The sequence below is a fragment of the Mercenaria mercenaria genome, chromosome 16, assembly GCF_021730395.1.
Source record: "Mercenaria mercenaria strain notata chromosome 16, MADL_Memer_1, whole genome shotgun sequence".
NCBI classification, from domain to species: domain Eukaryota; kingdom Metazoa; phylum Mollusca; class Bivalvia; order Venerida; family Veneridae; genus Mercenaria; species Mercenaria mercenaria.
Window position 1 is genome coordinate 42,524,419 of NC_069376.1, and position 24,241 is coordinate 42,548,659.

Genomic DNA, 24,241 nt, shown 5'->3' on the forward strand with positions numbered 1-24,241 from the left:
CTGAAATGTGAATATTTATGTACCCATCTGTCAAGGTTGTTTCTTGTTTTGTTTCTGCAGAATACATTTGAACAAACGACTGAAAAATGGGAAAGGAAAAGACCCACATCAACATTGTCGTAATTGGTCACGTAGACTAAGGAAAGTCGACATCGACTGGTCACTTAATTTTGGCGGTATTGATAAGAGAACAATCGAAAAGTTTGAGAAAGAGGCTTCCGAGGTAGGTACTTTTTATTTACAAGTTTTTAAGTCTTCTTCTTGTCTAATGTTTCCCCGTCCGTCCGGAGCCATATCTAGGAAGTGATTTAGATATTTAAATAAAACTTCATGCACATGTTAACTACGATAGAAATATGAGGCCCGTCAAGTTTCAGTCACATTGCTTAGTATCGCCAGAGTTATGGCCATTAGCAGCTACTAGTGTTAACTATATAGGGGCAAGTTTTGCTTCGTAACAATTTTGTCAGTATTTCTTTAGTAACTTCATAGTTATTGCCCTTTAATTGTTAAAATTCCACATATTTGTACATAACAAACTAACTAATTGGTAGAATTTCATTAATTTGTTTTTCCCCATAAACATTTATTATCCACAAGTGAAGTTGTGTACACACACCCTGTCACCTCCACTGCCTTGCCCCCCCCCCCCCCCTCCCCCCCAATTTATTCCGTTTTACGCCTGCAATGAATATTTATCAGTATTCAAAGTAGTACCCCGCCTCACTACTTCACCCAGTCACTCCTCCCCTCCCCCAATCCTATCGTGCACCAAATAAATCATTTTTTATTTTCCATCCATACATACTATCAACATGTGAAGTTTTATATCACCCCACGGTCACAGAACCAACATCCTTCACTAAAAATATTTTCTTTTCATTCTTTATTTAAAGTTTTCAAACCTGTCATGAATATTTATTAGCATAAGAAGTTGTGACCACCTCCGCGTCAACGCCCACATTCCAGCTTTCTTTCTTTATTGTACTCTGTTTTTCTGAGTTCAAATGTAATGAAATTATTTGCTTCTTAGTTACATCCTTAACATTTTGTTCTATGCCATTCCTAAACACACACCGATGCGGCTGGGATACCATTTCATCGGATTGCTTGTTTCTATTTTCAATAAGTTGAAAGAAAGAAATCAGGATCTAAAAATGTGTGTGTTCAGTGAACCCTTTGAATATGAGTCTGTGAATGCTCGAATAATACTTGTTGGTATTTCAATTCATTTTTTGATGGTATTTTATTTATTAAATTTATTTGATGTTAATAGTTGATGCTCTATTAAATACCATCTTTTAACAGATGGGTAAGGGTTCCTTCAAGTATGCCTGGGTGTTGGACAAACTGAAGGCAGAGAGAGAACGTGGTATCACCATTGACATTGCTCTGTGGAAGTTTCAGACCAATAAAGTACTATGTCACCGTCATTGACGCTCCAGGTCATCGTGATTTTATCAAGAACATGATAACAGGTATAATTATCTCAGTCGCAATACGGGGCATCAGTGGCCAATTGGTTAACGTTGTTGTCTACGAATTTTTTGTTGAAGACTTATTCCACACATTCAAAAATTGTCTGGCCATTAGAGGAATAAAAAATAATGAAAACACAGGCATTATAAGTATAAGGGGTTAACAATTTTAAGATGTAGAACTTTACCATTTCGCATGACATGCGATACAAGATTACAGACAAAAAAAAAAGTCATTAAACGAGCATGATTTTGTAAGTGATTAACACATGACCAAGGGCCGGCAAAGAGCTTTCTTAACAGAAGTGGGGATACATTAAATTGTAAAATTTCTCTCAAAATTAATGTCGGGAAACAATACACTGTGAAACTAGGATAGAAATACTCTTAGACAACATATAGATGTGCCTCTTTCACGCATTAATTAGAGCATAATCGTTTTATCAAAGAGTACACTTGTTCGCTTGTTTAGTCTGACTTTCAAAATTACCTGTAGGAACCTCACAGGCTGACTGTGCCGTGCTAATTGTTGCCGCCAGTACGGGAGAGTTCGAAGCAGGTATCTCGAAGAACGGCCAGACGAGAGAACATGCCTTGCTTGCTTACACTCTTGGCGTTAAACAGATGATCATTGGTGTCAACAAGATTGACAATACCGAACCACCATATTCCGAGGTAAGCAAAGATCAAAATGAATTTACTGTTTGAGATTTTTTTTCTGAATGCTGGTTTTATATTGAAAGATTCACACACAGATATAAACTGAAATCTCCATTCAGTAGTTCAGAAGTGTTATTAGGAATTTGTTGAATTGAATGCCAATCTGCATACAGTCACACCTGTCTATAAAGACCACCCTTGGGAGAGCCAAAACGTGGTCTTTATTGGGAGGTGGCCTTTATTCACAGGTTTGAATACACTGTAAATGGGAAACAAAACATGTGATCTGTAGAGCCAGATGGTCTCTGTTCAGAGGTGGTCTTTAACACAGGTTTAACTTTTCAGGCATAATTTTATTGAATGCATTATTCTTACCAATTTCTCTGATTTTTGTGTGCCCGTCCGTATTTTTTGCCTCCCCCAGAGTTGTGGTCCTTGACTAAGTCAAAAACATGAATTAAGGACATAAAACTTAGTGTCCATTGTATATAAAAAAGTATAAGACCTAGTCATAAAACATAACTGTATTGTTATATTGCATGTGTTTTTCACCCTGATGTTGCGTTTGTAACTTGTATCGGCCAGATCAGAGTTACGGTCCTGAACCTAGTACAAAATATGTGTTAAGTACTTATAAATTGTTGCATATGTCGTAAAAAGTATTTCACTTAGTCATGATATTATGTACAGTGACAGGAAGTGTGTGTACAAGTATTCTATGGACAAGTCTAGTTTTTAACTGACTGTTATCATTCAGGCATAATCTTGTTCCTTCTCACCTTCCAGGCGAGATTTAATGAAATCAAAAAAGAAGTTTGCGGATACGTGAAGAAGGTTGGATACAATCCCGCTGGTGTAGCTATTGTACCAATTTCTGGTTGGCATGGGGACAATATGATTGAGGAATCTAACAATATGCCATGGTACAAGGGATGGAGTGTTGAGAGGATAACGGAAAAGAAGGAAGAAGTAAAAGCTTCAGGACACACTCTACTTGAGGCTCTTGATTCTATTTTTCCACCTAAACGACCCACGGAGAAACCACTACGTCTGCCACTTCAAGACGTGTACAAGATCGGAGGTAATTACAAGAGGTTTGAGTTCAGTACTTGTACGTGTAGTCATTAAGATTTCATTTTCTATTACTAGAAGTGGAAACACTTAAGGCATCGTCTTATATCACCAGAAAGTCGTTGCAAGTTGCCTAATGCAGAGTACGAATGTTTTTAGACTTAGATACTTAACATGGGTAGAAATCAGTTTGTAGGCCTACTAGAGGTTAATGTTTGTTTGTATAAATGATTTAAAAGAATATGTAAGATAATTTAGAACTGAAGAGATACAACTATATGCTATTTTAATAGAATGCTAAATTTCTAAAATGAACTTGCCTATTTTTCAATTTGGACAGTACCATAATTGCTAAAAGAGGTACTTACGAAGACACTGACTGAATGGCGAACAATGTAGATCCTGATCTAACTGCACGGGTTTTTAGAGATATCACTCGGCTAGACCAGAGTAATGGCCCTTGACTTAATCCAAAATATGCATAAAATGACATTAGACACTCGTAATGTGCAAGTTTTCCTAATATAGATGGGTACCTCTAATAATTGTAAATGTTTACAACACTTTAAATATTTCTTCAGTAATTCCATAACAAAGAAGAGGTGGATAAAATTGAAAGAATTGTGAACAACTTCAAATCTTATCATTACAAAAATAACCTTACATTACTACTTGCATATTCTTTCGACTTAATTCAGTCCGCTATAACCCAACCGTGAGCTATTTTTACGGCATGTAGAACTCACGATACAACCGGTCCGCACGCACATCTCTCCCAAACACGTTAGTTTCAAATTGACGCTACTGCAAAGCGCCATAAAAACTGAAGCTATGAGGAGGTGGGTGGTGTTTATGTAATGTAATGCCGTCTCTGGATAAAAATAGCAAATATCTGTTTGTCTTTACATTGTTAAAAGATAAACGAAAATGACAATGTTGTTCAACGGTAAAAAGGGTTAATTGATTTTTACATTGCAACACGCCAAAATCAGCGGTTGACGTAATGCAAAACGCTAGCATGGTTACTCTACACTGGCATAGGCGGCAACGGTCACACTTCATGTAATCAAACAATATCGGAACAGATTAAGCATTTGATAATAGCCAAATACAAAAATACTTCAACACATCTTGCAAGAATGAAATAAATGCCATATGTGGATGAGTGTTTCAAAGTCCTTGAGGGTTTATCAAGTAGCATATCAATGTTACTGTATTAAAGTAACTTATCCTTGTGTCTTCATATAAGAACACTATTATTCGAAAACGTGATATCAAGTTTGACTTTCCAAAAAGCCATTTGACGACTGGCATTGAATACAGCAGTTGTTGAAGTCGCTGTCAGAATCACTATATTCAACATCTGCATCATTGAATATTTCACAAATAGCCTTCGTCCATCTATATTGAGAGGTACAGGTTTTGTGGCAGTTACAGGATATTGTGCAGGCGAGGAGAGCTACAGAACAATAACATCGGTATTTTGCAAATGGTTATTCAGATGCACAATCATAACAGATAGGGATAGATGTTTTCTTCTGTGATTGTCTTAGTACAAGCCTTTTAGAGTTTAGATCATTGCTCCATCAAAAATGGGTGGCATAAAAAGTTGAAGGGTCTGGGTCCAAAGTACTCCTCCATGTGCGTGTCTGTATGTGTCCTCCTTTGACATGCATATAGAAAGAGTCTGATGTAGGTGACAATTGTGTAGTCTGTGCATCTTTTGAATGTCTTTTTCCAAAATTAAATGCTCAAACGTCATATCTGATTTACTTCCAGTTCATTTCTTACCCTAACAGGTTGCAATGAAACAGCTTCAGAAACCTTGTTATATCTGCATCAACATATCCGCTTTTGTCCAGATTAAACGATTGTCAGCTGTTTGACAACGGCTGTCTTTCCAGTGCCAATTGGTTTAGAGACATTATTGCATCCAAGCACAGCATGAGCAACTAATAACTGAGGTATAATAGCTACATATTTCATGCTCCTTACATGTAGCTTCAGATTCCACTACCGTCCACTGATCATATTCTGCTCCCTGCAACCTGTATTTGTCAAGAACTTATGTTATGCCTGTGTTGGTGTCATAGTATTCAGTTTATGATTAATAAGGTTCAACTGGTAGACATAATTGCAAGCACCGCAAAGATATGAGGCAAGCTTCAGTCACAAGTTGACAGACACAAGCTTCTTAAAGATATAAATTGAAGTTGTCATTAATAGAGTTGATTTAATGACAAGCAAGGAGGAATTTCATGTTATAATTCTACAGCAGTTGGTGTGTGAGCAGAATTCGTGACAGTCACGTGATGACGCATTCAGGTTTGTTTTGTTGATGCACTTTTGTTCTTTTTGTACACATTTATAAACTAAAGGAGTTGTCATGCTCTCTGTTGATGAAGGAAACAATTGTGTTCAGCAGAGAATAGTGGACATTGTAGCAACATGTAGGGCTATAAGGATCTTATGTGAGTGTATGTGTAACATACGGATTTCCAAAACCCAAGGGACAGCGTGGGAAACAATTATGACGTCAATGTGTGTACATGTTCTCCAGCCTGTCTTACCCTGCGGGGTGACAAAAAAAGTATTTAGTCATTACATTCCAGCTCATTACAGCTCACATCCTTTCTAGATGCTATTCTGTTGCCAAACTATGTGGTACTGGAATGGCAACGGCTGTCAAACAGGTGAAACGAGGATTCATTCTAAACAAACTTGGAGATGTAGATCCGATGTGAAACAAAGTTGGAGATGTAGATCCGATATGAACAAGGTCTTTGGAGAATCATTTTTTTCTTCCTTTTATGAAATGAAAGGGAATAAAAGGCTGTCCGATATCAGAAACAGTATTTGGACATGAAACATGGGAAACAAAACTGCACAGATGATTTCCAAACAACAATTGTTGCCGCCTATATTGGAATCTATTTATGAAAATGTTAAAAGCACACACACAGACATGTATATGATGGGGTTTGGACACTGGCCATTCAAAATTTAATGCTACCAGTTTAAAATTGAACAAGGAACCAACTCTTAAGAGGCTTGTACCGGTGACAAACCTGGAAGAACACCCCCGACCCCTGCACCAGCTGTGTCATTAAGTTCTTCCTTTCTGGATCAGAACAACCATGTCAACGTCCCGCTGTCTTTTTGTGGCTCACCTCACCCGCACAATATCATGTAACTACCACTAAAACTATGGAAAAAAGATTGTGTGTGTGAATGTTTGTGTTCGGGTTTAACGTCTTTTTCAACAATTTTTCAGTCATATAAACGACGGTGTCTAGGAAAAAAGATTGACAAACGATGTAGATTGACAAACGATGTAGATGCGATTTATAACTTAGTGATGCAGTTGATGATTCTTATGATTCTGACGGAGAATATGAAAACTTAACAAATTTCTTTTAAGTTTACATTTGATGTTTTTCATGTTACCTCTAGCAACAAATGTAATATTTATATTGCAATCATGTCCAAATCTCCTGTAATTTAGATTATATGTAATATTTGCATTTTTGGCGGCCAATCTTGAATATTTCAAAATGCTTAATGATGACAAATTGCATCATCCAGTTTCTTCGATGGTACATGTTGTAGAACCTTTTCATGTAAAACAAAATTGTACATACTCTAACTTTGGGTTTTTTGGTAGTCATACTGACTATTATTGATGTTTCTGTTATTAGTCGTCCTATAAAGTAACTTGTGGGTAAATACGTGCTTTGTTGCACCTCAAAATGGTAGCAACACATTTTGGTAGTCATTACTAAAATTCGATCGAGTTTTAAAATGCGTTATACTCAACGCAATTTGCTAGTTTACAAAAATGTAGTACCAAAATGTGTTGGATATGTACACATCCAACACAAAACGGTATCAAAAATAATCTCATGATTTACAAAAATAATAAGTTGTTACGAATGGACAGTATCGTTTCAAAGAGAGTGATGATGGAACATAGTCGCTCATCCAACCTTGACCTATAAACCTTGAAAATATAATGGCCCATGATTCAGTCAAGCAGGACCATTTGAACACACGCGAGAGTGGTCAAATCAACTCTGACTTTGAACTACATTGAAAGAAATTTGCCACAACTTTTCACCAAACTTTTCATGACCCCGAGACAGGTTTCACAAACGCCCATTAGTTGGTAAGTAGAGACTATTTGAGATCAAACTTCAGGAGATTCACGAGAAAAGGCCAAATGAAAATGGTTACATACTGCCTGTAAAAGTATATAAAACCCGTAAAACACGTACAAAATTCACTATATATGTTTATGTGAGATATCTTAAAAAATATCTAGGTAGTGAACCCACATATGAGCCGTGCCATGGAAAACCAACATAGTGGTTTGCGACCACATGGATCCAGACCAGCCTGCCACCGGCAGTTGGTCAGAATCCATGACTTTGCTTTTAAAGCCTAATTTTACAACTAGGAGAAGAAACCCTTGTTAGGAACAGCATGGATCCAAACCAGAATGCCGAGAAGCTGAAGGCTTCCTGGATCCCTGAAACACGTCACAAAATCACATATGTTTGTGTTTTATCTAGGTAGTGACCATATCATCCTCACATTGATACTTCGTTTTACAGAATTAAACATATTCGTGCTTTAAAACATCTCGATGCCCTACGCCTCCCGCACCACCACCACAGTAAAACAAAACAATAAAATGTTATTGCATATTAAATTTCATTGAGGTCTCTTATACACGCACAGGAATCTATAGATTGGTTGCTATTATACGAAAAAACTATATCTTGGGATGGGAACTCCGAACCCCTCCTCCCTTACCCAACCATTTTTATAAGAGACATTCCCTCTTTTTATCTTTCTTTTTGAACAAAATATAAAAAATAGCACAACTCCTGAAGTAGAAAAACTACCAAAATATGTTCGATTCCATGATCCTTAACACATCATATGTACCCTTGCAATGCATTTTGTCGCTACCAGTGACAACCAAAATGCGTTGCTACCATTTTGAGGTGTAACAGCTCTTGTTTTTTTTTCTTATACTATTACGCGTTAATGTGGCATGTAGATCTTTTTATTTTTTAATTTTTTTTTTTGAGCAAAACATTATATTTCCCTTTGATGTATAACATACATTTTAACTCAACATATCACATTCCTTGACTATAGAAATACTTTACAAGAGATATCAACAAATGTGATCCATGCCTTCATATGGATTTCGTTGTCATATATAGCAAGACAACACGGGACACAGGACATTAATCCATGAAATAAAAAAAAAACAACCAAAAAAAACACCAAAACAAAACAAAAACAACAACAACAAAACAAACAAACAAACAAACAACCGTATGTACAACTAGGTATTAATATTGATCATTGTTGAACGTTTGAATAAATTATATGAAATAATAAATAATGATTCATATCTTCACACCACAAACATACATTTCGCTATATATGATATAGAGTGCCAGCTATATTGCTAAACCTCTTGCAGGCCCCTTTTATATTATTGCACCACTATATCATTTAACGAAAACGAAGCATGGCCCTTAGATTATGCCATTCACCTTCTCTTCCTTCCAGAGAAAACGCGTTCCATCCTAATACAAGTCGGAAAACTTTCTGCTGCAAGAAGTTATACAGACAAGAAATTGTTAAGGATGTATGTGTGACCACTCAGCCTAAAAAAATACTTAGACTTCTTTTTAGTATACCATTACGCTTTACGCTTTAATGTAGGAAATTTAACTTCATTCAAAATGATTTACAAGTAGATATATTTCTTTAATTATTGTTTTCAGCTAAAATAATTGTATTTATTTTTGATGTATAACATAACTTTAAGCTCAACTGGCCGCATTCCTTGACCATTTTGAAATTCTTTACTGGAGCTTTCACAACTGTGATTCATGCCTTCACCTGAACTTTGTTGAAAACAAAGGATCATAAACCAGGAAACTAAAGAGCAATTAACACAAAAATCCTTATGCACAACAAGGTATCAATATTGATCACAGCTGCAAGTTTGAATAAATTATATGAAATAATTGATCAGGAATTAAGGTCACAAACATTTCTTTAAATATATCACAGAGTGCCAGCTAAAACAGTGTCCTATAAATGCGATAAGCCAATCGCATATTAGTCTTAATAACAGTCACACTACAACGTAAACCACAACAGCGCAGACACTCGTGTATCAAAATCAAACACACATCCACCCACAACTAAATAACATAGAAAACATTAAGGTACCGTCACACACAATCACACCCATATAAGCAGAAAAAAAAAACAACCGTGTACCGCCTTAGGATTCCGTCAGCCTGATAAAGTGGAGCCACGAAAACTAACTCAAAGTAAAGGGGGAGGGATGCACGAAGTCGCGCAAATGCAAGGGGAAAGGAGGGGGGCAATAGGGGGAGTAAGGAGGAGGAAAGAAACGCATACATCAAACAAGAAAACGTACACAACAGACAAAACAAGACAGACAGAAAACCAGTTGAAAATAGGGGCACCGCCTTTGAACGGTCAGTAACCTCTTTAAAGAAAACGGGCGGTTTAAACGCGTTTAGGGTATGCACTTACCCTATTTTCAACAAGTTAGACAACACAATATAAAAAAAATCCCGCCGAGATAGGTTCTAACATTAACGTTTGTCTGAAGTCAGATCACCAAGAGCCGAACTTTTGAGGGCACGACTAACAAAACTGAAAGACAAAAATCAACTCCCTCCGTCCATGGTTTGTAGAATTGAGGAGAGAAGCATCATGAAGACTTACACTTGATTAGTCATCGCATCATCAAGTAGGAAAGCGTAGCGATTAACTGTAGTATGTGTGTGTGTGTGTGTGTGTGGGGAGGGGGGGGGGGGGGGGGGGGCAATCATCAAACACACATTGTGCTTCACGAATTTGTTTCGCATCGTATCCTCTTTTAATCAACTTTTTATAATATGATAAAATATAAAATGTTTTGTTTGAGAATAACTCAGCCGGATGAGAGATTTTATCCTTGACTTTTTGAAAAATAATGAACTGTTTGTGTTGCATACATGTATATCTTAAAATATTTTCCCTAGTCATGAAACCATGTGTTAAAAGAAAGTGGGGTGGAGATGGGGAGGAAGGTGTGTGTGTGGGGGTGGGGGGGGGGGAGGGATGTAGGTCACTAGTAATCTATGGGAACACATGTACTTTACCTTTGAAGTAAATAAAGATACATTATTTTAGTGCAAGAAGTGAAAGATGGGCAGTTATTTTGGGATAATCTGTGATGATTTATGTACTTCATTTGCGGCTTATGGGCAAACTGAACTGAATCTAGTGTGTAAACAATCGTTTTACAATTTTCCTTGTAATTTTAGTGAGGCTATATTCCTTCTATACATTTCAGGTATTGGAACAGTGCCGGTGGGTCGAGTTGAAACTGGTGTTCTCAAACCAAACATGGTGGTTACTTTTGCTCCATCACAACTAACTACTGAGGTCAAGACGGTCGAGATGCATCACGAGGCTCTATCTGAAGCTTTACCAGGTGACAACGTTGGTTTCAACGTGAAGAACGTTTCTATTAAAGATGTCAAGAGAGGAAATGTATGTGGAGATTCCAAGAACGATCCGCCGAAGGGAGTAAATCACTTCGTTGCTCAGGTAACATTTTCAGTTTCAACTCAGTTATACTTACGCTTATAACTTGCATTCGCTTGTAAGACGTAGGACATGAAATCTGTTTTTTTTTTCTTATACTTTCCTTGTAGTTAACACTGATAAGATCCTCCTTACTCTTTTAACTGGAAATATGATTCCTAATATGTATTTCGCTTTTTGCACATTTCTTGAAGCATTAAACTTCAAGAAAGGAGACGATTTCTATAACAATGTCAAAATGTTTTGAGCGGAAGCTCCTTCTTACCGTATATTATCACTTACAAGACGCATTCTAATTGTTTTTATTTACTGTCGCACCGACAAATGATAGGTCATATGGCGACTTTCCAGCTTAAATGGTGTAGGAAGACCCCAGGTGCCCCTCCATGCATTATTTCATCACGAGCGGGCACCTGGGTAGAACCACCGACCTTCTGTAAGCCAGCTGGATGGCTTCCTCACATGAAGAATTCAACGCCCCGAGTGTGGCTCAAACCCACATCGATGAGGGGCAACTGACTTCAAATCACTTGTCCCTCATCGATGTGGGTCCGAGCCTAATCCCTCGGAAGAATTCATATGGAACATTGGTCAAATGATCACATGTTCATGACGATGTTCAGAACTGATGCTCATGGTCAAGGTCACAAAGCTTTGAGCATTTCATTTTGTGTCCACCCAGTATCTCTTAAACTATTGAAGGATTTTCATTAAACTTAGGTCAGATGATCACCTCATCAAGAACTCATGATTCAGCTTTGTCAACTCAATGTCAATGTCACAAGTCAATGTCAAATGTGCAGAATTCATGAGTCAGGCATGTCCATTCAAGGTCAAGGACACTGCTCAAGGTCAAATGTTTACCCTTTCAAAATTATTAAGTTCGGCGGGGGTGGGGGGGGGGAGGGGGGTGGGGATTAGCTGTTTTCCAGACTGTCTTGTTTGGATTTCATACAGCAAGACCAGTGTTTTGGCATTTAACATAGTCAAAATATGCATAAAAGGGCCTAAGATATGTCGCAGGATTATGAAACATTACATGAATATTATTCAGCATGTGCACTTGAACTTTTGTTGTACATCCCCAAACAACGAAGTTGTAAGCGGGTATACTGGTTTCAGGATGTCTGTCCGTCCGTCCGTCCTTAGGCACAATCTTGTGCGCACCAGCTCTCCTCACCCCCTTAACACAATTTAATGAAACTTCACACAAGTTACCAGCAATAACAGTAGTTGTGCAATGTGCATGTAAGGTTCTTTCAGAAAAATATTCTGCAGAGTTATAGGAATTTGCTTTGTCTTGTTGCTGTTCTATATACATAGTCTGCATATGCAATTTTGTGCACGCCAAATCTCCTGAACCCATGCACACAAATTAATGAAACTTTACACAAGTTATCAGTAGTAACCTCAGTTGTGCATGATACATGTTAGATTCTTCCAGAAAAAAAAATTTGCACAGTTGTAGGACTTTGTTTTCTATTTTTATACTGTATATATAACCTGCATGTGCAGTCTTGTGTGCGCTTTATCTCCCTAACCCTTGCACATAATTTGATAAAACCTTATACAAGTAATGAGTACCAACTCCAGTTGTGCGTGGTTATGTAACGTTCTTTTAGATATAAATTATGCAGCGTTATGAGCTTTATTTTTGTTTCTATGCTATATTACATAGTGTGCATATGTAATATTGTGCGCGCCAAATCTCCCGAACACTGTACACACTTTAATTAAACTTCACACATGTGATCAGTACCAGCCTTTCTTGTGCTTGGTGCATGTTAGGTTCCTTAAAAAAATATTCGCAGAGTATAATGGGCCTTTTTTGTTATTCTACTATAAACATAGTCTATATACATAAAATCCCCATAAATTATGCAATATTGTCACATGATTGTGTGGGTCAATTGCAGTGTACTGTGTCAGTGCCTGCGGGGAGTACATTTATCATCTTCAGTAATATATCTAGCTTAAAACATCACTTAGCCAATTCAGAGTTATGGCCCTTGATTAGTTTTTGACCTGGGGTTATTTGTGTTGCATATGTCACCTGGAGTCATTTAACCAACTGATGTCTTGCAGGTTATCATAATGAATCATCCAGGTGAAATAAGGAACGGTTACGCTCCTGTCGTAGACTGCCATACAGCTCATATCGAGGGCTTAGAGCGAAACTAGTCTAAGTGTATATAGAAATAGAAGCAGATAGACTAGTTTCGTTCTGAGCCCTCGATATAGCCTGCAAATTTTCAGAAATCGAGCAGAAAATTGATCGGCGTTCCGGTAAGGTTTTGGAAGATAATCCAAAGTTCGTTAAGTCAGGGGATGCTTGCATGGTAAAGTTGGTTCCATCGAAACCCATGGTAGTTGAAGCTTTCGCTGAGTATGCTCCTTTGGGACGTTTCGCCGTCCGGGATATGAGACAGACAGTCGCTGTGGGCGTCATTAAGCAAGTAGAGAAATCCGAGAAGACAGGGAAAGCAACCAAAGCGGCACAAAAAGCAACCGCAAAGAAGAAATAATCATGAGACATTGTGCTCATGCCTGCAGAACAGGATCTGTGTATATACAAGTATGACACAATATTAGGCTGCTGTGTGAAGTTAAACTTTGTACAATAATGCATTGTATGAGTTTTATTTTCATTATTAGTAATTCTGTTTTTTTCTTTGTAACATTTTCATAAGTTAAAGATACAATTTTTTTACTAACTAAATAGAGTAAATGCGTTCTTTAATTACTTCATTGTATATACGGCTTTGCTGCTAATAATAAGTGCCTTGTAATGAGAAGAATGTAAAATTATACAGAATAAAATACTGTTTCTTTTTTTTCCCTTAAAATGGTCTTATTTCAAAAGTGTATCTTTTTCCCCTTATCTGTGTAATTTCTTGATGAATTTGCTTTAAACTTGAACTAGTTATTCCTCATCATAAGCCACATCATATGGCACAAGGGTAATAACTCTCACATCAGTATTTCATGAATTATCCCCCTGTTTACTTAGAATATCAGTTTAAAGTTTTTACGCACTTCCACTATATTTCGGTTAGTACAAAATAGATTTGATTCAAATTTAAAATAGTTGTTCAACATCATCACTCACATGATATGACACAAGGTCCATAATCCTTGCACCAATATTTTATGAATAATCCTCCATTTTTGTGCCCCCATTAGTGGTGGGGGCATATGGATTTGGTCTTGTTCGTTTGTCCGTCCGTGCGTCCATTCATCCGTCCGAAGATTGTGACGCGCCTTGCTCAAAAACTATTTGATATAAATTCATAAAACCTTGCAAGTGTCTTTATCGTGATATGAACTTGTGCACCTTTTACTTTTCGTCTGGATCCGCCCCCGTTTGTATGGCCCCTGAAATAGTCAAAAATGGCTCCACTCCCAAGTTTTAAAGTTATTGCCCCTGAAATAGTAAAAAATGCAAATTTTCACCCAAAGACGTGTTTAGCTCATAAAGTATTTGGTGTAAATTCATGAAACCTTGCACGACTGTTTATCATGATGTGACCTTGAACACTTGGTATTCTTCATGAGAATCTTAGCAGAGAGTTATGACCCTTGAAATAGCCAAATTAGTGGATGTTTTGTTTGTGTCCACCCTGTATCTCTTAAACTATTGAAGGATTTTCATTAAACTTAGGTCAGATGATCACCTCATCAAGAACTCCTGATTCAGTTTTGTCAACGCAATGTCAATGTCACAAGTCAATGTCAAATGTGCAAAATTCATGAGTCAGGCATGTCCATTCAAGGTCAAGGACACTGCTCAAGGTCAAATGTTTACCCTTTCAAAATTATTAAGTTCGGCGGGGGGGGGGGGGGGGGGTTAGCTGTTTTCCCAGACTGTCTTGTTTGGATTTCATACAGCAAGTCCAGTGTTTTGGCATTTAACATAGTCAAAATATGCATAAAAGGGCCTAAGATTTGTCGCAGGATTATGAAACATTACATGAATATTATTCAGCATGTGCACTTGAACTTTTGTTGTACATCCCCAAACAACGAAGTTGTAAGCGGGTATACTGGTTTCAGGATGTCTGTCCGTCCGTCCGTCCGTCATTAGGCACAATCTTGTGCGCACCAGCTCTCCTCACCCCCTTAACACAATTTAATGAAACTTCACACAAGTTACCAGCAATAACAGTAGTTGTGCAATGTGCATGTAAGGTTCTTTCAGAAAAATATTCTGCAGAGTTATAGGAATTTGCTTTGTTTTGTTGCTGTTCTATGTACATAGTCTGCATATGCAATTTTGTGCACGCCAAATCTCCTGAACCCATGCACACAAATTAATGAAACTTTATACAAGTCATCAGTAGTAACCTCAGTTGTGCATGATACATGTTAGATTCTTCCAGAAAAAAATTTGCACAGTTGTAGGACTTTGTTTTCTGTTTATATACTGTATATATAACCTGCATGTGCAGTCTTGTGTGCGCTTTATCTCCCGAACCCTTGCACATAATTTGATAAAACCTTATACAAGTAATGAGTACCAACTCCAGTTGTGCGTGGTCATGTAACGTTCTTTTAGATATAAATTATGCAGCGTTATGAGCTTTCTTTTTGTTTCTATGCTATTTACATAGTGTGCATATTTAATATTGTGCGCGCCAAATCTCCCGAACACTGTACACACTTTAATTAAACTTCACACAAGTGATCAGTACCAGCCTTTCTTGTGCTTGGTGCATGTTAGGTTCCTTAAAAAAATATTCGCAGAGTATAATGGGCCTTTTTTTGTTATTCTACTATAAACATAGTCTATATACATAAAATCCCCATAAATTATGCAATATTGTCACATGATTGTGTGGGTCAATTGCAGTGTACTGTGTCAGTGCCTGCGGGGAGTACATTTATCATCTTCAGTAATATATCTAGCTTAAAACATCACTTAGCCAATTCAGAGTTATGGCCCTTGATTAGTTTTTGACCTGGGGTTATTTGTGTTGCATATGTCACCTGGAGTCATTTAACCAACTGATGTCTTGCAGGTTATCGTAATGAATCATCCAGGTGAAATAAGGAACGGTTACGCTCCTGTCCTAGACTGCCATACAGCTCATATAGCCTGCAAATTTTCAGAAATCGAGCAAAAAATTGATCGGCGTTCCGGTAAGGTTTTGGAAGATAATCCAAAGTTCGTTAAGTCAGGGGATGCTTGCATGGTAAAGTTGGTTCCATCGAAACCCATGGTAGTTGAAGCTTTCGCCGAGTATGCTCCTTTGGGACGTTTCGCCGTCCGGGATATGAGACAGACAGTCGCTGTGGGCGTCATTAAGCAAGTAGAGAAATCCGAGAAGACAGGGAAAGCAACCAAAGCGGCACAAAAAGCAACCGCAAAGAAGAAATAATCATGAGACATTGTGCTCATGCCTGCAGAACAGGATCTGTGTATATACAAGTATGACACAATATTAGGCTGCTGTGTGAAGTTTAACTTTGTACAATAATGCATTGTATGAGTTTTATTTTCATTATTAGTAATTCTGTTTTTTTCTTTGTAACATTTTCATTAGTTAAAGATACAATTTTTTTACTAACTAAACAGAGTAAATGCGTTCGTTTAATTACTTCATTGTATATACGTCTTTGCTGCTAAGTGCCTTGTAATGAGAAGAATGTAAAATTATACAGAATAAAATACTGTTTCATTTTTTCCCCTTAAAGGGTCTCATTTCAAAAGTGTATCTTTTTCCCCCTTATCTGTGTAATTTCTTGATGAATTTGCTTTAAACTTGAACTAGTTATTCCTCATCATAAGCCACATCATATGGCACAAGGGTAATAATTCTCACATCAGTATTTCATGAATTATCCCCCTGTTTACTTAGAATATCAGTTTAAAGTTTTTATGCACTTCCACTATATCTCGGTTATTACAAAATAGATTTGATTCAAATTTAAAATAGTTGTTCAACATCATCACTCACATGATGTGACACAAGGGCCATAATCCTTGCACCAATATTTCATAAATAATCCTCCATTTTTGTGCCCCCATTAGTGGTGGGGGCATATGGATTTGGTCCTGTTCGTGCGTCCGTCCATTCGTCCGAAGATTGTGACGCGCCTTGCTCAAAAACTATTTGATATAAATTCATAAAACCTTGCAAGTGTCTTTATCATGCTATGAACTTGCGCACCTCCTACTTTTTGTCTGGCTCCATCCTGTATTTCTGGAGTTATGGTTCCTGAAATATTAAAAAATTCATATTTTCACCTTGTGACCCGCTCAGCTTAAAAGTTATTTGATATAGATTTATGAAACCTTGCAAGAGTCTTCATCATGATATGAACTTACGCACCTCCTATTTCGTCTGGCTGCGCCCCCTATTTTGTCTGGCTGCGCCCCCTATTTTCAGAGTCTTGGACCCCGAAATAGTCAAAAATGCACATTTTCTCCTTGTACTTAAGTATTTAATATGAATTAATAAAACCTTGCATGAGTCTTTATCGTGATATGAACTTGTGCACCTTTTACTTTTCGTCTGGATCCGCCCCCGTTTGTATGGCCCCTGAAATAGTCAAAAATGGCTCCACTCCCAAGTTTTAAAGTTATTGCCCCTGAAATAGTAAAAAATGCAAATTTTCACCCAAAGACGTGTTTAGCTCATAAAGTATTTGGTGTAAATTCATGAAACCTTGCACGACTGTTTATCATGATGTGACCTTGAACACTTGGTATTCTTCATGAGAATCTTAGCAGAGAGTTATGACCCTTGAAATAGCCAAATTAGTGGATGTTTTGTTTGTGATGCTCATAGCTCAAAAAGTATATGGTATAGAATAATGAATCCCTTTCATAAAATGTTTGTTGAGGCTATATCACCTTAAAACGGCAAACTTTTGACTTACTGCCCCTTATTTGTGACAAATGTACAAGTGATTCAAACTTGAAGTAGTTGTTCAACTAAAGGTGCATAAATCTTGCACCAAAATGTTATGAATCGTGCCCATTTTTACTTAGAATTTTAGTTATATACTGTTTTGATACACTTTATCTTTACCTCTTTATTATGGTCCTCTTACCAACTTTGTTCAACTGGTTTACTTAAGCGCATTTTAGGGGCCAATAAATCTAGAAATAGGGAAAAACACTTTAAACGAGTCTTGCATAAACCGACTGATGGATTTTCACCCAACTTTTTTTTATAGCATCAATATAATGTCTTCTCCCAAATTTGTTAAAAGCAATTTGGTTGTGTTTCTAATCGATGTAGCTCATTGCAGAGCTGGAGTGGTCTTCTACGCATGCCCGAAAGTGATTATGTAATGTCGCGTACGGCAAAAAATCGCAAATTATTGTATGTTCGCATACTTTTAATGTATAATATGTATAATATACTGACTATTAAAGGTTAGTGTAAGTATCAACATGGTTACAAAATATATACATTTAAAGTACTTTTAGTTAAAATTGCTTTAATCCGACATATACTGGAATCATGGCTGTAATTTATACCGGCGCTCCAACTCTGCATTGAGTCACAGCTGTTTCTAATCCCGTACCGTACCCATACCGTACATCCGTATTCGTAAACTATAGGTTTTGTTCGGAGAAAGGCGGAAACTTTCATCGTTCTATGACATCAAAATGCTTCAGAAACACCTTAAATCCGCTTATTAAGAAATCTGCGGTTTGATAATTTGATATATCTCTAAGTCATTTGCTAAAACACTGAAAGAGTATTTCGTACCAATCTGCGTTGTATGTACAATGTAAATGCCCGTAAATGTAAATTCTACGGTGCCCCTAAAGTGACATGTTACACACTTTTTTCCAATTAGGTAATGTGAGACTTTTTTTTATTTCGTTTAAACGAAATCATTTCGTTTAAACGAAAATCATTTCGTTTAAACGAAATAAGTTATTTCGTTTAAAACGAAATCATTTCGTTTAAACGAAATAGTTATTTCGTTAAACGAAATCATTTCGTTTCAACGAAATCATTTCGTTTAAACGAAATAACTTATTTCGTTTATACGAAATCATTTCGTTTAAACGAAATAATCATTTCGTTTAAACGAAATAAACTATTTCGTGTTAAACGAAATAAGTTATTTCGTTTAAAACGAATGATTTGTTTAAACGAAATGATTTCGTTTAAACGAAATAATACTATTTCGTTTAAACGAAATTGATTTCGTTTAAACGAAATCTTAATTTGTTTAAACGAAATACTATTTCGTTTAAACGAAAATGATTTGTTTTAAACGAAATAAGTTATTCGTTTAAACGAACTGATTATTTCGTTTAAACGAAATGATTTCGTTTAAACGAATTAGTTATTTCGTTTAAACGAAATGATTTCGTTTTAAACGAAATGATTTCGTTTAAACGAAATAACTATTTCGTTTAAACGAAATGATTTCGTTTAAACGAAATAACTTATTTCGTTTAAACGAAATCATTTCGTTTAAACGAAATCATTTCGTTTAAACGAAATAAAAAAAGTCTCACATTACCTAATTGGAAAAAAAGTGTGTAACATGTCACTTTAGGGGCACCGTAAAATTCTACCTCGTTGTAATTTGATTTAAGCGAAATCTAATATGGTGACCTATCAATTTTCCTTTTGTTTTAGATTAGATAGACATAACCAAAGGTATGTGTAGAGTTTGATTAAATTCTATTATGTGAAACTCGATGAAATAGCAGAAGTACCAACTTAAAATTGACAAAAATATGCAAAACTAGCCCTTGGGTCTGCTGAACAAGTATTCCTTTCTTTACAAAATCATTTTCTTTTGATTTCTCTGAGCATGTTTCAAATAGATATATTGTTTTCCGTTGTAAAAATGCTTAGATATCAAATTTATGCTGATTATTGTTCTTTACTGAAATATATCTTAGGATTATAGAAATTTTGAAAAATGTTAAAAATAGCACCATATCTAGGGGCAAATTAAATTGAAACAAAACTGGTGACCTTGTATTTTTATTTCATTTTTCAATACATCATAACATGATCTTTTAATACAAAACATTTCATTAAAATCTATTATTGAGAAACTGTAGCGAGCGTCCTTAAAAGTGGAAATTATTTGAATAAGCTTCTCTGGAGATGGATCTTCTCCAGAGTAGGTTGGTTCTCTCAAACTTTTGGACATGTGTAACTGGTCTTTTTCAATTGTGGGGTGATAATTTGAAAGGTAATATCATTATTCATACTGGGAGCATAACTCTTGTCGAGATATTGAATTTTACGGATTTTAACACAATTGAAAATGGAAGAACAACTTCAAACTGGTTTTTAATTTATTTCCAACTAGTTTCGGCTTTCAATGCCTTCATCAGGGGTATAATGTTTACAAGCAATAACGTTGATGACGTCATGTGGAACATGACGTCATAACAACGGCGTCAAAACGTATGCAACAGCATGGCGTAATTTAACATTCAAAAACATTATACATATTATACAGAAATGCACAATGTAAAGGATCTATGAAGATACATTATTTCCAGAGAAAATGCAGATAGCAAAAAGGATATTAAAAGTCTGGAAAAAACTTGAATATTTATAATGCTTATCACTGTATTTTATATATCAAAAGTAGTCTATAGAATTGACTGATTATACAGAGAAAAATGTAAGAAATGTAAAACATAAAGATTAAAAATCTTAAATTAATTATTAGTATAAATATTTTGAGTTCATTCCATTTGGATAAACTGTGTCTAACTCATGCATCCAGTAAGTCTCCCTCAGAAGACGTTTCCAATCACCATTTATGTGTTCTATGGGCATGAATGAAAAGTTTTTAATTGTGTGAAGGTTGGAATTAAAATGTTCAGAAACATTAGTCAAAGATTCGGGACAATGGTTTATATCAAAACGATGAATATTCATGCGTTTAGAGCACATCTGGTTGGTCTGTCCAACATACTGAAAATTACACCTTTTACATGTGATAACATAAATTGCATTTTTGGAACTACAGAACTACATGAAAGACTCTTTCTAATACTGTAGTTTTTCAAAGTTGCAGAAGATGTAAAAAATTTAGATTCATTTATAGTTGAACAATGTGAGCAGCGAGCTCTATTACATTTAGAAATTTGACCATACCTACTTGGTCTTGTAAAAGAAGAATGAACCAGAATATCATTTAAACTAGTAGATCTCTTGTAAGCAACAATAGGCTTGAATTTAGAAAGGTACTGAACACTCTGCCTATTAGAAAGTTGTAATAAATTCCAGTACTTATTCCAAACCTCCCCAATGTTAGGTAGAGATGGATTGTATGTACATACAAAAGGAATTATGTTATTAAAAGTGCCATCTGTTTTACTGCTAATTAGTGCATCATCCATAGACATTGACTTTATTTTATCAAAACACTTATCAAATATCGACATGGGATAATTTCTTTTGATAAAAAAAAAAAAGTTTTTAATTTCTCCAGTTCCTGTACAAAAGAATTATCATCTGAGGTAAGACGTCTGTAACGCTTTGCCTGCCTTAGAGGAATACTCCTTTTACAAGACATAGGATGAGAAGAAGAAAATTATACATACTGGTCCCTCTAACCAAACTTCCTTGATCTGCACATGCTTTACTTATTAAATAATGTATTCCAAAAATAGTTCATGAACAGTCACGTATAAATGGAATTTATGACGCCTATATCATCAAAATACAGGTTTTTTTTTCAAAAAAGTCTTTAAAAACAATTTACCTAACCATTACATGTTCTGCCATACTGTCCCGTACAGTGGACACTTAAAATATTCTCAAAGTTGCCCCCCTTTAAACATTAATGCTATTTATAAAGAAATAAAGATATTGCTGAAAACTACGTTTCACCTAGTTATGTGAAAGTTGAGCACGAGGACATTATTACAAATACATCAGAAATAAACAGGAAAAATCGACAACAACACGTGTAGCGTTTGTTCATAGATAATAGAGAGTTTGAGATTTCAACCTTCGCCTTCCCCTTCAACGTCTCTCATATATATTTGGGTTAAAACGTCACCGATATGCGTGTATTTTATTTATATCAGACGTTGCTACTAAAGTTTTCCATGTAATATCAAGTAAGCCGAAGACTTCTCTTGATTATTATGAAATAAAAAGCTTGATTTCATGATTTCTGCTTATTAAGTTATTCGATTACCCATATGTATAATTAGCCTTAATTTGGTGCGAAGCACTATCAATAAGTATGAGAATAATGAAGATTTGTATGGCTAACGATTTTAACTAAATACATTGAATTGAAGCTGCAAGTGTGAAGTTATAAACTGATTTTGAGAAACTTTGAGATTTTGTTCGAACTTTAACTTCTACGGCATATTTGTGTCCCCAGGCGGTATCGATTATCAGATGGGCCTGTTTATCGTATGAAGTGAAGTTTGAACGTCCGGAGATGTGATACCACGAAAGTCAAAACTTCAGTCTTTTTACATTTACTCTGTCCACATACACTGCATCAAAGACTGAAATCTGGCATTATACAGAGTCATACAGAGTGTGATGATGCCAAAACGTATGATATCACGAGAGTATCTTACACTTGTTAAATGTATTCATAAATTGTGTATATTGGCTCATGTTACCAACGAGTCTTTCGATGTACAAAGTACCAATTCAAAGTAAAAATAACCTTTAAGAAAAACTATGAACAAAACTATGAAAAACAACAGCATGACGGATGAATCTGTTCTTTATATTTTATGGTCATGCCTTTTGTGTTTGCTTTATCGCATATATTAAACTTAACTTCAAAGTTTATCGAGAAATGCATTTGTAATAGTTGGTGTCTCATGTTTTTGTTTAAAAAATATTAACTGTATTATCTTTCAAGAACACCATCAACAATAAAATACGTTAATATGATTATCATTTTTAATTCCTCTCATGTATGATTTACAATCGTGCATTGTATACTGACATCATTTCATATAAAACCTAAATGTTCGGAGCAACACCAACGAGTTTTTACATTGTTCACATTGTTTCGCATTTTTCTTTCTCGTAATCGTACTAATATCCATGCGATGATTATATTGATTGAAATGTTTTTGTTTAATTTGCATTTTTAAAACCTCTTGTAAAAGTCCTGCCCTTTCGGAGATATCAAAATGTACGAAAAAAAAAACACGATCATAATAACGGATAAATTGAATGGGCGGATTAAAAGAAGTAAGGTTCATCCTAAAGTTTGAAATCTCAAAAAATTTTAATCGAACTTCAACTTCATACGTTAAGGTGGAATGCGCCCCAATTTTTTTTTCCGAATTTCGTCCTGAAATTTATACTGTACAAAATTCAGGATATATGCGATTAGGTTCCGGTTTTACTTTGTCGCCATATTGTTCGAGTTTTTTGCTATTGTGTCACAAACATGGCCCCTGACGTCACTTTTCGTGCAACGCCCAGTTCCTAATGCTCTCGGCATTTTTCCTTTCCTGCGCTCTGAATGTCATAATAATGAAAAATACAAACTAATTATCACTTTGCGTACAGAAAATGCTACTCAATGGTACAAAATTCAGCGAAATAAGATTGATGCTTTAAACGTCAAAGACGATATTGTGACGTCAGAACGGAAAAACTCACATCAAGTTTTGCTATAAATTATGCCTTAAAATCCAGTTTACAAAAAATCGGCTCGATAAAAAAGTGTATAACTTTGGTATGTTGTTTCATAGTATGTGGTCGTCTAACAGACACATAAATACTTAGAGGTCACCGACTTCTATTTTTCGCAATATAATATAACTTTACCCCCACCCCCACATGGTTTTAGGCTATATGACGTTAGAGTTAAAAAGAATGCGTTTTCAACTTGCACAACTTACGTTCGTGTTAAAACGAGATGTATTTATTATAAGAAATGTTCACGGTATATTCGAACTGAACTGCAGAAGAAAAGAAAACAACTTTGAAAACAAGAGCTGTCACAGGAGACAGCACGCTCGACTATTTCGATGCTGGATAGTGAAACTGGGTACATCTGAGGAAACTAGAGCTGTCACTGGAGTGTTTAATGACTCCAATTGTGGCTGAAGATATTGCACAATAGCCTGAGTCTGTGTCAAAAATATCAACTTAAAGTAATAAGAGAGGTAAAGATAAAATGTATCAAAACACAATATAAGTATATCCTAAGCAAAAAGGGGCATAATTCATTAAATATTGGTGCCAGAGTTATGCAGCTTGTGTCATACAGTGTGGGTGATGATGTTGAAAAACTATTTTAAGTTTGAATCAAATCCATTCAGTAATAACAGAGACAGAGTGAAAGTGCATCAAAACTTTAACCTAAAATTCTAAGTAAAAAGGGGAAATAATTCATGAAAAATTGGTCCCAGAGTTATGCTCCTTGTGTCATATGAT

At 35.9% G+C, this 24,241-nt stretch overlaps 1 pseudogene; it reads left to right on the plus strand.

Annotated features, from left to right (window-relative positions):
- Window positions 1–86: 86 nt before the first annotated feature.
- On the plus strand, window positions 87–16,514 carry LOC123541156 (elongation factor 1-alpha-like; annotated as a pseudogene).
- Window positions 16,515–24,241: the final 7,727 nt, after the last annotated feature.